The following is a 15,163-nucleotide window of genomic DNA, read 5'->3' on the forward strand; positions in this document are numbered from 1 at the left end:
CTGAGCGAGAAGGCTTGGGGCAGTCAGGATGCTAATTTAAAAGAGGCCTTAATTTTTTCAACTTGACAAATTGATTTTTAAATTTTCCCGGAAGAACATATTTGTGAGAAAAACTAAGATAATTTAAAAAACTTATCTAGGTTCTTCTAGATACTAAAACATAATGCCCAAATACTATAATTTAGGAAGTTTGTTAATAATGAAGATGAAAAAAATAGATTACTGGACCAGAAACCAAAATTTCCCCTATACTAAGATTGGCAATTACAATAGGTGGGAAAAAGATAAAACAACTAAATAGTCTGGGAACAATTGACTAAAAACCAATATACCGAAACAAATTCCAAAGTGGATTAAATATTTAAATGAAAAGATGAAACCATAATACAACTAGACAAAATATAAATAAATATTTGTGTCGTCCTAGCATGGGGAAAGCCTGGCTAAACATGACTCTGAGGGTGGAAACTACAAAGAAAACGACTGCTGGGTACATTTGACTATATAACGTTTTTAAAGAAATGTCAGCCCTGGCTGGTGTGGCCCAGTGGATTGAGCGATGGCCTGTGAAACAAAGGGTCCCTGTTTTGACTCCCAGTCAGGGCACCTGCCTGGGTTGCAGGCCAGGTCCCCAGTAGGGGACACATGAAAGGCAACCACACATTGATGTTTCTCTCCCTCTCTTTTTCCCTCCCTTCCCCTCTGTCAATAAATAAATAAATAAATCTTTAAAAAAGTAAATAAATGTCTGTATATAAGAAGTTAAAAGGTAAATAAAAATTGGAGATATTATTTGCAATACATACAACAAAGAATTAATCTCTAAAATATGCAAAGAGCCCGAATAAATCAGTTAAACAGTAATAGCTCAGTAGAAAAATATAGTAAGCATATGAATAGAAAATTATTACAACAAACATGAAAACAGCTTTACAAGTAACTTTATTAGCAATTTAAATGTACAAATTATAACAAATGAATTTCACGACACTGGAAATATTTTAAAAGCTGTAACAGCAGGAATGCGGGGAGACGAGCACGTGTGTTATAGTTCGGTGGCAGCTTTCTGGAAGGCGATTTGGAATCATGTGTCAACAGTCTCTGAGCGCTACCCGTGCACTGACCCAGAAACTCCATGTTTGGGCATTTATTTGTCTTAAGAAAACAACAAAGGATGCTATGTGGACAAAGACCCGGTAGCAGTAGCTGTTCACGGTGTTTAACTAACATGGAAAAATTTAAAATATGTCAGATAGCTAGAAAATTATGTAGCCATTGACATAGTGCTATAGAAATATGTTTACTGATAGGGAGTTTTAAAAATATTCAATGAAAAAAATCTGGTTTTAAAATGATGTGCACAACGATACCATTTTGTAAAAATCATACTCTCTCTATTGCCACACAGTAAGATAGATATGCACCGTGATTTTCTCTGGGCATTGGAGATCACGGGTACTTCCCCCACCTCTTCTGTTGGCCCATATGTATTTTATGATTTTCAATAAATTCATCATGCTTTTGAAATAAAAAATCCTTATTACATTTGAAAACACTTTCCTGAATAAAATAAACAAAAAATAAAGTGAAGTACTTCTGTGTACTTCATTTGAACATTTTGACCAATGAGTATGTCATAAAACTAAAGAAGAGGAAATTGAAAAGAAGAGTAGCAATCTATCAGTAAAAACCACCACCACTCAGAAGATGATTCCAGAACAGGAGACAGGCAGACAGGGAGCAATGTTAACAATTTCTTGGCTGCCTTATGTTAAGCAGATATCTTAGTTGCAAATGGCAAGCACCTACCTCACGCTAGCTGACCAGAGGGTTTATTCAGGGATACTGGAGTACTTCAAACTGTCAGAAGAAAGATGGTCACTACGAGTCCTGCACCCCACAAGCATTTCTTGAGCCCTTACCGTGGACCAGGCCCAGCGCGTGCACGGTGCTCAGGACCGGAAGAGACAGGCATGGTCCTGCCTTCCTGGAGAGGAGAGGCTCTGGTACAGCAACAAGCTCAGCCCAGATCTCAACGGCTCAACACAACAAAAGAGGTTGCTCTTGTTACGTGTCCAGTGCAGGTTGGTAAAGGGGCCTTTGCTTCCTGTGGTCTCTCTGCCATCCTGGAAGGACACCATTTAGGGCACAGGGCCTCCAGGATTTCAAAGTAGGGAAGAGGAGACAGAGGATACACACAGGTGCCTCCCACAGTGGTCCCATCACTTCCACTCACATTCCCGTTTGCCCGAACTCCTCCACACAGCTCAGCTGGTTTGCAGGGCTGCTGCTGGGCGATGTGTGTGGCTGTGAGGGAAGCACGACTTGGTACTCCTACAGACACCTAATCTGGTTATAGCGGTCAGGGAGAGAACAAATAAAGGGTGGAAACCGAAGGACTTTCTATCCCAATGTTTATCGAGAAATTCCCATATCCCAAATACGCCATTCCGCCAATACGGTATTTGGTCTGACAGGCAAGGCTTATCACCTGATGATAGTGCATCTGTAAAAGGAGCAAACTGTTAACTGATATTTAAGCTGCCTATCAAAATTATACCTGCTCTCATTCTCTTTTTAATAATGAAACTTGACATGGTAAATAGCAAGGGCTAACTTTGGAGGGATGGATTCCAAATTCCTTGCTAGGATGACATACAAAAGAACAAATCTATTTTGATTTAAGAATAAATCCACGGTAATTATATGTTGATAGATGAAACTGACCTGCTCCCTCTGGATGAAACTCCTCACACTTTCTTATGTTTTGCAAAAACAGTAGCAGGTTCAGGGAGGGGGGAGGGGAGTGGGGAGTGGGGAGGCCTGGGCTCCCTTTCAGCCTTCGGAGCAGAAGCAGGTACAATGGAGCTGTCAGCACAGCCTTCCCTGCTGTGCCCAGCCAATTTGCCTGAACTTGAAACAGAAGTGTTAACCTCATGGAGTGCAAGTCCATCCATCCTCTGCCCTTTTCCTCTCTGGGGCTTTCAGCAGTGGTTTGTTGGGGGGAAAAAAGGTGCTTTTTTATTCCTAATTGTGCAGAGCAGCTGATCAGTGTCTGCACGATTTCTTGAACAAAGAATGTATTTCAGACCTTCTTATTGCTTGCTTACTTCATTTGAAATTTAACAGATGTCAATTGTGGCACACAAACACTTTCTCCCTAGGTGATGGATTAAGGCAAATTTCATTGTATGCCTGGCACGAAAGCCACTTCAAATTGTGTGTAGAAAGACCATTTTTTAAAAAGAAAGGAAGAAAGGGAGGAAAAGCCATTCTGACCTAAAATCCTGTAATCATAGAGGAAACCAATTTCCACAAAGGCATTGTCCTGGAAACCTTTGTTGGGTTATGCTGCCACCTAATGGTCATGTGGCAGATTACACAAGGCCCGAGTGCTCAAGCTGCACAGCCACTGGGGTGCACACAAAGGCGGGTATGTGGCTGCGGATGCAATTCCTGCGGATTTCTGTGCTGGGTGAGATACTGCCTTCAAGTTTTCTGTCTACTGCTAATTAGTTATGAAACCTTGGAAAAACCTCTCAACCTTCATGAGCTCCAGGATCCTCATGTAAATGGAAGTTCTCAAAGCCTTCTTTGTGTAATTTCTGGGATGACTAAAGGAGGGTGTATTTGGTATTAAACAAGATCCTTAGACTCCCGTGCCTACCAGTTATGAGACAATACTACCATGAGGCCGTACATATTTTGCTTTCCTACTCTGGGGAGAAATGTGAGTCCAGAGGTGTATCTCTCAACAATAAGGAAAGCAACGGTGAGAGCACACCACACACACACACACACAAATGGACTCAGAGGGTAGTCACTGTCAGCCCAGCCCATTGCAGCCAGCTTCCTGTTTGCCGAAAGAAACCACCTACCCACGTGGGATTTCCTACTTTGTTAGTCAGCCTACTTTTTAAAGCATGACAGGGACTAAGTCATACATAGGGACTGGATTCAGGCCCCAAGGTCTGTAGCTTGGGATCTCTGCTGCACATTTCTTTAGAATTTTAAGAAGACAGGGTGGTAGGAGCCAGCCCGCTCTCTGTGGGGTGCTTGGTGTGGGGGAGGGGCCGTGTGAGTCCCGAAACAGGAGAGGGAGTGGGACTGGTAGAGACCTCCACACTAAGCCTCTCCCCTTTCCGTTCTACCTCCTGCTTCCTTGTTCCTTGGGACAACTCTCCCCAAAGCCACTAGGCTTCCTTGCTGAGATAGACCCTGGAGTCACTGGTGACACGAGGGAAGATGCTGGACTGGGAGTCAGATCCTACAGAGACTGTCACTTTTGCTGTGACCTGGGCGGGCACTGCCACCCCCTCAGCCTTTGTTTCTCCGTTTGTTAAGTGGGGAGGCAAACACCTCCCCTGGCTTCTTCAGGCTGGTGCCGGGTCATGGGAGACCACGTGTGAGGCAATGATTTGTGAACCTGAAAGTGCTGAACACAGCTTGGTTAGTTTAAAACTACCCTGTCTGCTTTGGACAATTCTTAACAGCATTAAGAATGGGTCATCCATTCAATTAATCAATCATTCATTCAACAAATACTATCTATTAGGTGCTTGACACTTCTAAGCAATGACTAAGACAAAACATGGACCTTCCAGTCATGGAATACAAATTCTAGAGAAGGCAAAGGATAAGAAAAGAGAGGAAGGAAAGAATGAAGGAAGGAGGGGAAGAAGGGAATGAGGCAACAGAGAAAGAGAAGGAGGGAAAGAAAGGGAGAAGGAAGGAGGAAGGGAAGAAGCTTGAAATTGGTGAAGATGAGAGTCTTCACACCACTCACTACAAATCAAGGCCCTTCCGGTCAGATGATTGCTAAATATTTACTGTCTGCCACCGGAATCAGGAGTTAGATACCGGGAATGAGGACCTGCTGATGGATTCTGAGCACAGTGGAAACACAATTTGCTTTCATCTAGTTTTCAAGTCACTCTTCCACTGTGTGGGGAACAGACCGCAAGGGGGCACAGTGGCAGCAGGAGGACCAGCTGAGGAGGCCTCGGCCATAATCCAGGCTCAAGATGGAAGGGCCTCAGATCAGGCCCGTTACAGCGGCAGGATGTGGATGGCCTGCGGTGGGCACCGGAGCAGGGCTGACAGCACTCGTCAATGGATTGGCTGGGGGGGGGGGGTGGGAGATGAAGACAGACACCCTGTCCAGGAGGAGCTCACAGCTTAGTGGGAGAGACAAAACAGGCAGTCAGCTAGAACTTCTACAAGTATTAGTTACGTTGGCTCTTTATGACACAAAATACAGAAGCCTTCGGGGGACCTAACCTAGTCTGGAAGTGACAGTTAAGTTTATTAAGGTGACATATGGTATAATTACAAGGCCATTTACAGTACTTACAGTATTTCCTCCACCACTCTGACCTAGATAGGCCAATGCCCGAATGCCCGAGTCCCAACCCAGACCAGCAGCTCCTAATGGCCCGAGGGAGGGAGGAAGCGGCGGTGGGAGAGCGTTCACCCGCTGCCTCCCTGCTCTCCGTGGGTGTTTCGCCTGTTCAGTCCCGGTCCTCCTGGAGCTGCTGGAATAATGAGGGAAAGGGCGGAGATGTAATGAAAAAGGCAAATCTGAGAGAGTAAGTCAGGACGGTGGTGAGAGGGTGCCAAAGGAGACAACGTTGCTCGTGCGAATGAACTATTTGGAAGAAAATTTGGGGAAGGTAAAGGTCTGGAGGGCAGCAGATGACCCCTCGAGGGGAGCCTTGAAGGAGGAGACGGTGATGAGTTTCTTCAGGGCTGATGATGTATTTGTTCTGTCAACTCTCCCACTATTGACTGGCTTTGCCGCGTGACTCTTCAGACGTTCCTAATAAAAGGGCAGAATAGATTTCAACACCCTTGAATTTGGGGGTTGGCCATGTGATTTGATTTGGCCGCAAGACTGAGATGAACAAAGCCAGCTGGTGCCAAGACTCAGACTTGAAGTGCTCCGCATCTTTTTCACTGCCTAGCCCACGGGTTCCAGAAGGGGGCGAGCGACACACAGAGCAGCGCCAACCCAACAGTCCTTCTGAGGTCAGCCAGGACGCAGGTGACCCACAGACATGTGAGCAGTAATGAGCGATTACTGTTTCACCCCACTGAGTTTTGGGGACCATCCCACAGCGACAGCTGGGTGATGGGAGGCTTTTACTGCGCGTTGTGCAACCTAACTTCTCCAGTGGCCCCTCTTCATGAGACCTAAGTGGAGACTAGGACTCCTCCTCCTCAACAGTTTCCAGATGGTGAATTACTATTTCTTTTGATGGTCTCGCCATATAGAGGCTGGGCATGCGGTGGCCCTTGTACAGTCCGACTCAGAAATGGCTTATGAGAACAGGCACCTAAAGTCTCACCTTAGCATCATTCATCTAAAGCTCCTCTACGGGGTTTTCAGGGAAATCGACAGTAACTGCAGCTTTTACACAATCCTGTGCATTACTGACATCCGGGACGTTCTATTTAATCTCGTATAATCTATTTTTCTTACTCTGATGGCATTTTTGAAGGAAATAATGAGCTATTTCTCACCTGTGTATCAATGCACATTCTAAATCACATTGTCCAATAATTTCTATCAAAAGATTTGGGTTCCATTGCACTCATTCAGTGTTTTTCAAAGTTAGTTGGTTTATGACCAACTAACAACATCGTCAAATTCACCTGGGGAACTAGCTAAAAATAAAAATATTGTTTCCTCTTTCTTTTCCCTTCCCTTAACAATTTTGCTCAGTTACCTGGGACAGAGCCAGGCAGGCTCTGCACCAGCAGCTGAGAGTGAGAGGGCGAGGCAAGGGGGCAAAGTGGCCCAGGGCAGCTATCAGGGCCAACGCAGGGCAAGGGAAGCGTCCACTCAGGAGTGCTGTTGGGCCCCTGTGTGGGGGTGGTCTGCTACCAGGTGACAGACCCTGTGCCAGGCAAAGCAGGCGTCATTGCAGAGAAGCTGCAGAACATGGGATTTTAAAGCCCAACTGGGTATTAGAATGATGGCAGTGTCTTGAAACTAGGTGGGTGGTGTTTGCAAAACACTGTGAATGTACGAAATGACACAGACCTATTCACTTCTGGATGGTTGATTATGTGAACTCACTAGTTCACCTCGACAAGTTTTTTAAAGATCCTATAAAGGAGGAATGAATATACGCAGTTTTTGGACACATATTCCAAACACACCACCAGGTCCATTCTATGTAAACTACTGCATTCTAAGGAGAGTGGTGTGAGGCAGGGCTGAAGCTTAAGTGACAACCACCGAAGACTGGAGGTAGCCCGGCTCCCGACTTTGCAGCTAACTAGTAAGTGACATTAGGAAGGATATTTCATACTCGAAGCATCTGAGTTCTCATGAGTAAAATCAGGGATGGTATCTAACCTCATTTGGGTATCGTGAGGATTAAATGAGGTAAGCAACCTAATGCAATTTAGCACAAAGCCAGGCACAGGGTGAGTTTTAGCTCAATCCATTCTAAGTGATGTGTTTTTCTCCATCAAATGCTGAGCTGGCTGTTGTATATTCTGGTCCTAGTCAATAGCTTTAACAGAACACAGTAAAAAAAATACTTCTATCTTTTGTATTTGGAGAGACCACTCTCTGTGAGATAGTAGAAAAAAGCAATGGCCCAGCTATGTAAAGTCCTAGCTTCTTATTTTTCCCAGTCTCAGGGTGTGTAATTTAGGGAACTCGTACCTGAACCTAGATGTGCCCAATCCTTCAAAGGTGTTGGTGAAGGTCCAATGAGCTCACACATGTAAAGCAGCTGTGAGAACCCCAAAGGACCATACAAATATCGAGGAGTATTCTTATGATGAAAAAACCCAATGACAAATCCTGCCTGACCCTTTGAGTATTTTTGGCAGTGGTGGTGGGGGGGATCAAAACTGTGTTATAGAATGCTGGTCCATGCACAGTTACTTCCTTCACTTACTGGGTGCTCTATTCAATCAAGCCCCCCGCCCCAGAGAGGAGAACCATTCTAGAATACACACTGAGACCTCAAAATAATGAGCTGCTTGCTGTTGCCAAACAAAAGTGCACAAAATATTATATATCTCGGGATACAGGATCCCACCCATTTACTAAACCATGGTCAGTCTGTACATGGAATGTTTGTAAAGTTCTGGTCACTGAAATGTAAGGGCAAAAAAAGCTTGGGCAGGCTTTTGTGGAAGGTGGATAGGTATAGTGGTGGATGGGAAGCTAACCATGTTGATACATTGCCAAATTTAATCTCACAGCAACCCTGTAAGGTAGATACTAGAATTATTGTTTTGGAGAGGGGGAAACTGAGGTTCAGAGAAGAGCTTATCCAAGATCACCCAGGAAGTGAAGTTCACATTCTTTTAACATTCTAGTACCTAGCCTGAGATCGGTTCTAAAGTAATCACAGGAATAAAAGTGTTTAACAATGTTCAAAGCAGCCTAGTTTGTAATAATCAACCTGTAAGTAAAATTTAAACATTCAGAATTTCTTTGGCACAAGTGAGAATTTAAAGAACTTCCCTCCATGTGGCTTCAAGTTACCAGCACACAGTCCTCACCAACACTCTTGATCTTCTCAGCTCTTCTGCTGAAGAATGTGGCCTTCACAGTGACAGGCTGCTGTGGGAGCTCCCCCTCCCAGGACTCTGTAGTAGCTGATCGCACCCTATCAGTGATGGGAGTGGCTCCAGCTTTGGTTTTGGCAGTGTTTACCCGTGTCTGCTCACTGATCAAGGTCCTTGACTTATCAAGGTCAACAGTGGGACAGAAGCTCTGGTTCCTCTTTAAGTGGTCATGCCTCATACCAACGCTCCCAAAGTAACCTGGGTGATACTTGTTGAAGTTGATCCTGTGATGATGCAAGACACCAGCATTAGCTCGGCCTCCTGGGTGCTTCCTATGCTTGCTGACACTGCTGTGGCCAGGGCTCACCTGGCCCTGAAGTTTTCAGGTTTTTCCTTAGTCTGGATGGCATGCTGGTGGCCAAGATGCAGGAGGGAAGCCTCCATGAAGTCTTACAAGGTATGGTTAAACACTGAGAATTTAAAAATGAAAAATAAAATTCAATGGTTCCTCAGCAAGAGAATGGATGAATAAACCATAAGATACTCAACTGACACAACAAACAGCAGTGAAAATAAAAACAGTATCCAGGTCAACATGAGTCGTCCCATAAAGTACAGCCAAACAACACCAGCTGCAGTACAAGTCCTTTTAAACTTCAAAGCCATGTAAAAAATCAGAATGGTATTGGAAGTCTTTGCTAATGCATTTAGACAAGAAAAAAAGTTATATGTGAAAAAGGTAGAAGTAAAACTGCCTTTGTTGACGGATGACATTGTCATCTATATAGAAAATACTAAAAAAAAGTCAAATGGAAAAAAAAACAACCTGAAACTGCTAAGCAATTATATTGTTTGCAGCATATAAGGTAATGTACAAAAGTCAACTGCTTTCCTATATACCAGTAATAAAAAAGTGAAATCTGAAATTAAAAAAAATACCACTTAAATCAGGCCCTCAAATGGAATAGTTAAGTATAAATCTAACAAACTATGTACAAGAGCTATGAAAAAACCTACAAAACTGTGATGAATAAAATCCCAGAACTACATAAACAGAAAAATAATCCATGTCCATGGTTAGGAAGACTCAGTATTATTAAGATGTCAGTTCTTCTCAACTTTATCTGTAGACTCAATGCAATCTCTATGAGAATCCCAGCAAGCTATATTGTGGATTTTGACAAACTCATTCTGAAGTTTATATGGAGATGCAAAAGACCTAGAATAGCTAACACAGGATCGAAGGAGAAGAACAAAGTCTGAGGACTGATACTATCCGACTTCAAGACTTACTATAAATCTTAAAAAATCAGACAACGTAGAATTAGTGAAAAGAGTAGGCAGATTAATGAAACAGAATGAAGCCCTGAAAGAGACCCACAAACAGCAAAGGCAATGTAATGGAGCAAAGATCGTCTCTTCAACACATGGAGCTGGAACTGAACCACCATATGCAAAAAAAATTTAATTTAGACACACATGTTATACTTTTCACAAAAATTGATTCAAAATGGGTCACAGAGCTAAACATAAAATGCAAAACTGTAAATTCCTAGAAGATAACATAGGAGATAACCTAGATGACCTTGGGCATGGCAATGACTTTTTATATACAATACTGAAGAAATGATCTATGAGAGAAATAATCAATTAGCTGAACTTATTAACTAATACATTAAAAAGTTTTGCTCTGCAGAAGAAAAGTTCAAGTGTATGAGGAGATAAGCTACAGACCTGGACAAAGTATTTGTAAAAGACATTTGATAAACAACTGTTATCCAAAACATACAAAGCACTCTTAAAATTCCACAATAAGAAAACCCAATTATGGGCCCCAAACCATCACATACACTTCTCCAAAGAAGATATACAGATGGCAAATAGGCATATGAAAAGATGCTCCGAATCATATGTCATCAGGGACACGCAAACTAAAATAACAACATTGCACACCCACTACAACGGCCACAATCTGGGACACGGACAACATGAAATGCCAGCAAGGATATGGAGCAGCAGACACTCTCATTCATTGCTGGTGGGAATGCAAAGTGGCACAGGCAGTTCAAAAAACAGTTTGGCAGTTTCTGTCAAGACTACACATACTTTTACCATACAATCAAGCAACTGCACTCTACTATTTACCCAAATGAACTGAAAACTGTCCACACAAAAACCTGCACATGGATGCTTAGCACGGCTTTATTCATAATTGCCAAAGCACGAAAGCAACCAAGATGCCTCTCAGAGGGTAAATGGATAAACCGTGGTTCATGCAGACAGTGGCATTATTATCCAGCACTAAGAAGAAATGAGCTGGCGAGCCATGAAGGGACACGGGGGAAACAATGCCTATCACATCAAATGAAACAAGGCACTCTGAAAAGGGCACATACTGTATAATTCCAACTATATGAAATTCTAAACACAAAACTATGAAGACAGTTAAAAAAAATCAGTAGTTGCCAGGGGGTGGGGTTGTAGGTAGGGTTGGAGGGATGAGTAGGTAAAGCACAGACGATTTATAGGGCAGTTCAAAATACTCTGTATTATGCTACAATATAATGATGAATTCACATCACTATGGATTTGTCCAAACCCAGTGAATGTGCACCACCAAGAGGGATCCCTAAACTATGGACTTTGAGTAATTATGATGTGTCAGTGTAGGTTAATCAATTTTAACAAACATCCCAGTCTGTTGGTGGATGGTGGTAATGAAGGAGGCTATGTGTTGGGGAAAGGCTTATGCAGGAAATCTCTGTATGTTCCTCTCAGTTTGTTGCGAACATAAAACAGCATTAAAAAATTAAGGGAAGGGAGGAAGTGAGGGAATGAAAGGGGAAGGAGGGAAGAAAGGGGGGGGGGGAAGGAAAGGGGAAGGGTTGGGAAAGTGTGCCATAAAAAACAAACGTGAAAAGAAACAACAGATTATTTCAGTGAATGATTAAATAAAAATTCAATTTAGTGGTTACATCTTATTGAGGAGGAAGAGGATATGCTCACAGAGGACATGTAGGAAACTTCTAAATTAATGAATGTTCCATTCCTTAAGCTAATTTGGGTATTTACTTTATTATTCTTTCAAAGTAGCACTGGCTGGTGTGGCTCAGTGGATTGAGCATGGTCCTGCAAACGACAGGGTTGCTAGTTCAATGCCCTGTCAGGACACATGCCTGGGTTGCAGGTCAGGTCCTCAAGGGGGGGGGGTGCACAAAGAGGCAGCCACACATTGATGTTTCTCTCACTTTTTCTCCTTCCTTTCCCCCTCTATCTAAAAATAAATAAAATCTTTAAAAGTATGCTTAGTTTAGCCCTAGTTGGTGGAGCTCAGTGGATTTGAGTGGCAGCCTGCAAGCCAAAGGGTCACTGGTTCCATTCCCAGGCAGGGCACATGCCTGGGTTTCAGGCTGGGTCCCCAGTAGGGGTCAGTCAAGAAGCAACCACACATTGACGTTTCTCTTTCTTCCACACTTCCTCTCTCTAAAAATAATGTTTAAAAATATTTTAAGTATTTTATAAAAGTATTTTATACTTTTACATAAATTATATGTGAATTTTTAAAACACACACACCAGCACAATACAGATCTCTGTATGCAATATGCCCAAGACTGTCTCTGGAATTTAACATATTATTTCTGATGTTGATTTGCTATTAATATATCTCATTAAGAATGAGATATATTAATTATAAGGCAGGAAAAGGAGCAATGATAGGCCATAGTCTTCTGAAATGGCAATATCTGTTACTAAAATTTGTCCAGTGGGCCAAAGACATAGTTCTTCCCTCCGGGAGGCAACTAATGGCATCCCCGCCCCCACGATGTGCATACTGCACCCTCGTAGCTGAGCCTGGTCCTTCGCCTTTGGCTTGCCCGCAATTGCCCTTGGAATCCTGCATTTGCTCTGCAGTCACTCCCTTTACCATTTGTTTTTGGCCAGAAGTCTTGGCTTTCAGACTTCATTCAATCCACTTTTCAGTTTGCTCATTGTCACCCTTGCCTGTGGATGACTGGCACTCCTAGGCACAAGGTTGGCAAGGAAAGATTAATTAAGCCAACAAAACCCATTATAAGAAAGTGAAAATGGACCTAAGAGGGTTGTTCTCCAAACCTAGCTATCCCAAAACTACAGGTAGCCTGAAATGATACACCGAGAGATGGCCATCTGGGGCAGTATTTCTCAGAGTGAGTGCTGCAGATATCAGAATCCCCTGAGGGAATTACTAAAAATGTAGATTACTAATCCTAGGCCCACAGAATAAAAGAATCCAAGTGTGGGGCCCAGGAGTCTGAGTCTCAGAAAAGCACCCCAGATGATGGTTCTGATGTTGACTTCCTTTGGAGACTGGTAAAATTGAGAAAACTTGCCCCAAAAGATATGGGACTGATCTTATCACGGATATAACCTTGTATGGTAAGTATATAGGGTTTTATTTTGTTAAAGAGGCAAGAGCAGTAAGCAGCAACCAAGCCGTGTTCAGAAAAAGTGGTACAGAATTAAACTTTCCTCTTCTAGGGGGTATACTGTTTAAACACTGTTCAGACTTATTTACACTGAAGCAGCTCAAACACTAGGTAGTAGGGCTGAGTTAAAACAAAGAATGTTCTGTATTTTTAATTATCCCTCTCCATTCTCACTAGTCCAGCCAGATTTATTCTGGGGAATGGGGTGGGTTGAAAACATTCCTGGCATATTCCTGGCTCACAGCCTTAACAGAGGTGCACAAAAGATGCAAAGCCTCTGTGCATCTTGGGAAAATGAACTAGAGGGTTCAAATGGAAACCTTTCTGTTTCAGACCAGTTAAAACCGTAAAATATAGCTAACATAGAGCTTAATTGTACAGTGGTAGTTTCAACTTCTGTATCGAGGTAATTTTTTGCATTTGCTTGGGATTAGCCCACAGCTACAGCCATATTGGACAGATGTTTTTAACTCTAAATGCAATGCAGAATTACCTAACATTTCTTTGCTATGCAGATTGAATATTTGCACGAGCATTCAAATATGCATGTTTATAGTTTGAACTTCTATGTTTATTGTTTTCTACTACCAAATGTATGTCTACAGATGGAAAATTCAGAGTCTTTGATGATGGGTGGTAAGGAATTACTCAAAAAGATTGTTACACACAGAGAAACATATTACACATAATGCTGGGAAGGGCTAGATTATACAGTTATCAAAATATGTACAGGAGCAATCCTCATCTAGAAGACGTTTCAGGAATTCCAAATGATCATACTCAACAGCTGGGCCTATTTGTAAGACTTGGTCAATGGAAAACACTGCCACATTTCCCCCTTATGGTTCCCCACCCTCTCTATTGCCATATTTTCGAAAGCAGAGTAGCATGCTGTCTTATTGCTACTGCTCCTTATTACCCTCAAATGACAGCAATGAAAACTGGCAAAAAGATTAAGCAATGTGGCAGCCCATTTTTATTAGTTTACCTTTAAAGACAACCAAGAGAATTTTAGAGAAAAGGAAAAAGGGTTTTAGAATGCTGTGTATTTATTTTTGAAAAGTGAGTGACTTCCTTGCAGTTTAAGGGTGCTAATCAATATTGAATTATTTCCAAGTTACAAAAGTAACATGTTCTCTGGCAAACAAAATAGTATGTGCAATATACCTCTTACAAGAATGACCAAGCTTTTTGATGTCACTTAATTTTACCATAACTGGAGAAACTTCCAAAAAATGTGCTATATGAAATTTCTCTTACAATCCCAAAGATACAGTTTTGTGTTGAGAATTTTGTGGTAATCCTCAACTGCAGATATGCTTAAAATATCAAGGTGGTTTAAAAAAATTTGTTATATGCAGTTTAGTTTTAGCTTGATCAGGGTTAATGCAGTATTTCTGGATAACAGTACACATGTATATACACATAGAAGATGTATACGTGTGTATGTACATGTGTGTATATACACATAGAAACATTAAAGGATTATGCATTTGCCAATTATTTTACTTCAAATACCAAAATTTTATCTTTGGTCATTCAGAAGTCATTTTTTAAATCTCACAGAACCTTGTTATCAAAATCAAGTTTCTGGTAATGAGTCAGTTCAAAGTAGGGCACAGGAGTATCCAACAGGGAAGATTTCCTCTCCAATGGCCTCAGCTTATAGAACTAGAACTGGAACACTGGAAGAGGTGATGAATCTTCTTCATAGGAAAAAAACAGCATGAAAAAAATCTATACCCTGTTGACAACTACAATACCCCAAAGTAGAGACTAGGCCCAACGTGTGCAGTAGACAGAGGACACCTATAGCCCGAAATGAGGAACCCTGGCCACGGGCTTGCAGAATCATAACTGATTCTTGAACATTCCTACTAGATACTACACTGCTGATGAAACTACATTGAAACCCACTGTTAACTATTTTCAACTTAACACTATGTGATTATTCTCTCATGAATACTTATCTCTTAATTCTGTAAGTAGTAAAAATACAATGATGCAAAATTTCCTTTTATAAACCAACTTTACCAGATTAACAAACTGAACAATATATAGTCTTGAATTTCAAGTATCTAAAACTTGTTGCTACTACCCACCGAACTCCCCACCATTTCATTGGGTAATATGACAAAATAAGTAGGTAAAAAATGCTCT

The 15,163-nt window shown here is 42.0% G+C and overlaps 1 pseudogene; it reads right to left on the reverse strand.

Annotated features, from left to right (window-relative positions):
• Positions 1 to 8,410: 8,410 nt before the first annotated feature.
• LOC118997512 (60S ribosomal protein L27a-like) lies at positions 8,411 to 8,945 on the reverse strand (annotated as a pseudogene).
• Between the last annotated feature and the right edge of the window lie 6,218 nt (positions 8,946 to 15,163).

Source organism: Sturnira hondurensis, unplaced genomic scaffold (assembly GCF_014824575.4).
Source record: "Sturnira hondurensis isolate 20B ecotype Veracruz unplaced genomic scaffold, ASM1482457v3 Scaffold0013299, whole genome shotgun sequence".
In the NCBI taxonomy this organism is placed as follows: Eukaryota; Metazoa; Chordata; class Mammalia; order Chiroptera; family Phyllostomidae; genus Sturnira; species Sturnira hondurensis.